We start from the raw sequence: 2,593 nt of genomic DNA on the forward strand, positions 1-2,593 counted from the left end.
AGATGAACCAAGGGTTTTTCCCCTTAATTTCTCTCGGAGCTGATCTTACTGGTCCAGTTTGAGCTGCATGTGTTAATGAGCCGACGAGGAAATGCAAAATAAAATACAGTACATGAGCCAGAAATATCCCCTGCTCAAAAACAAAGTTTATTTTCCTTCCTGAGGATGAGCAGTTGACTATTGATTTGTTACTAATTAACAGTCATCTTAATTTGCGTCAACAGACTAGAATTTAAAGGTTTTGAGTTTGCTTTTTCTCCCACAGGTCCTATAACGATAGTAATAATGATGACGATGATGATGATGATGATGATGATGATGATGAGAGCTGAGGGGCCATTGGCTGACCTCCTCCTCTGCTGAATCTCTCTTTTCCAGGCGCCTCAGCTGAAGGCTTCTTATCACACGGGCCATAGTGGGAGTGATCAATTAATTACATGAGCTCCCGTAATTAACTAGCACTTGGAGACACCCAGAACCAGACACCAGAGCTGCCTCCTTCACCTCCTCCTCCTCTGATGCTTGACATTTGGTTCAGTTTTAAAGAAGAATTAAAGAAACTGACGTGGGTTGAGGAAAAAAACGCAAAGACGCAGAGTTAACTTAGGTCAAATGTTTAACGGACGGCCTACAAGAACCTCCTTTCTCTGGTACACGTCACCCTATATTTGGTATCATCTGCCTTGACACCAGGAAAACACGCCCTTGTCCTACTTAGAAACATTTTTCCTAAAAGAAAAAAAATCTGATTAGACTTTAAATCACAGGCCGCGCTGTTTGAATGTGTGTGTGTGTGTGTGTCTGCGTGTACGCGCGGGGGCTGTCAGTGCGTGTGATCAGCGGAGCCTGGCAGAGGAGCAGAAATCAATTACAATTATTCTCTGTTGACAAAGTAATTAAGGAGAAGGCGGTGGGTTGCGGACCCGCCCCAGACCCTTATCTGGAGCGGGCCCAGCCGCACACGTGTTCGAGGTGGAGCCGCTTTGGCTCCATGCGTCCACACTGACGCCAGCACATACAGGAAAAAAGCCCAAAAATCCAGGGAAAAAAACACATAAAACAAAAGTTTAAAGAAGTGCTTTAATGGATAGAGATGTGATTTAATCTTTATCGTTATTATGACTTATATCAACCGTGTATTATCCACTAAAGATGTTGCCACTCAGATATTTAGTGTCACTTGTTGGATACAATTTTGTCGATATTACAAATATATTGTATATGAGTGGACAGTACAGAAAATACTATCATAGTATTTGTTTTCCATGTCTCGGATGTGCGGCCATTGCACAGATAAGGACTAAAAAAATGATACTGAAGAAATATGAGCTCTTTAACATTATTTTTATTTAAGAACACACCTTGTGTTCGTGTTTCTTTGTGTGTTCCTGAAGTGTCAGATTCAACATTTTTAAGAAAATCAATATCTGGGTGAGTTTGTGTGTGTGTGTGTGTGAGAGAGAGAGAGAAACAGGGTAAGACTGAATGAGGGAGAGAGACAGACAGAGAGGTAGAGTCACGTAAATAAAATCTACCGCCTGTGTGTCTCACTATTAAATGCACTATTAGATTACAATTGTGTGAAACTATAATGAAGTTTTTCTCCTTATCTAACCAGACCAGCGTGTTTCCTGTCTAATTAGACTGAGATAAAACCATCACACTAATGCTGCGCGTGTGTATTATGGTTTAAAGGCAGCTTGGACCGTGGTATGCGCAATGCAGTATTTCACACTATATATATATATATATATATATATATATATTTATATATATATATATATATAAAACCAAGACCTCGCCTACTTTAAAAAAAAAGGTTGATTATTGCCTCTATAGTGACGCACGGAGAAACGTAACCTATGGATCCAGGAGCGCGCCGTGCGTAAAATCCGCCAAGTGGAAAAACTATTTATACTCCAGGCCATTTTTAGCACCCGACCTTTTACCACTGAGGTTAACCTACAACTTTCTTTTTGATCAGTATTTACTTAGTTGTTTATATACATATATGTATGGATATATGTGGCTCAATTAAAGAAAAAACACACTCACTTCAGATACACAACAGTTCCTATAAAGTATTTCCGCAGCCTTTAAAGGGCGCAGGTGTACGTCACGGTGTCACCGCATTGTTTTCTATAAATACACCTCACGCAAGTTACTGTAATTGTGACTCTACCAAAAAGGCCAACTCAGCATACTGTAAATACTCTTTAGACCTGGTTGCAGTTTCTATAACTGGTTAGATTTTGTTCCAATAATAGTCTAATTCTGAATTTTATTTTTCTGTCCCATAGGGTTTTATGTGGGGGCTGTGAGTGCACGTGTGTGTGTGTTAATGTGTGTATGTGTGTGAACAGCCATGCATCCCTGGGGACAATTGTATTAATCAGCTCTTAAGAGTCACTCCTGCGCTCACGCATGCATCTTGCGTAACCGGAACGCACACAGTTCACGCACGCACTCAGGCTCCCACCTCGTGTCGACTTCGGTTGTCCCTTTAAAAATCCGAATCCAAGGCCAATGATTTATCAAACTCCTATTATCAAGAAAATGTCACACGAAGGGCACCTTCCTCTGCACTGACGCA

Source organism: Cynoglossus semilaevis, unplaced genomic scaffold (assembly GCF_000523025.1).
Source record: "Cynoglossus semilaevis isolate Cse_v1.0 unplaced genomic scaffold, Cse_v1.0 scaffold1033, whole genome shotgun sequence".
NCBI classification, from domain to species: Eukaryota; Metazoa; Chordata; class Actinopteri; order Pleuronectiformes; family Cynoglossidae; genus Cynoglossus; species Cynoglossus semilaevis.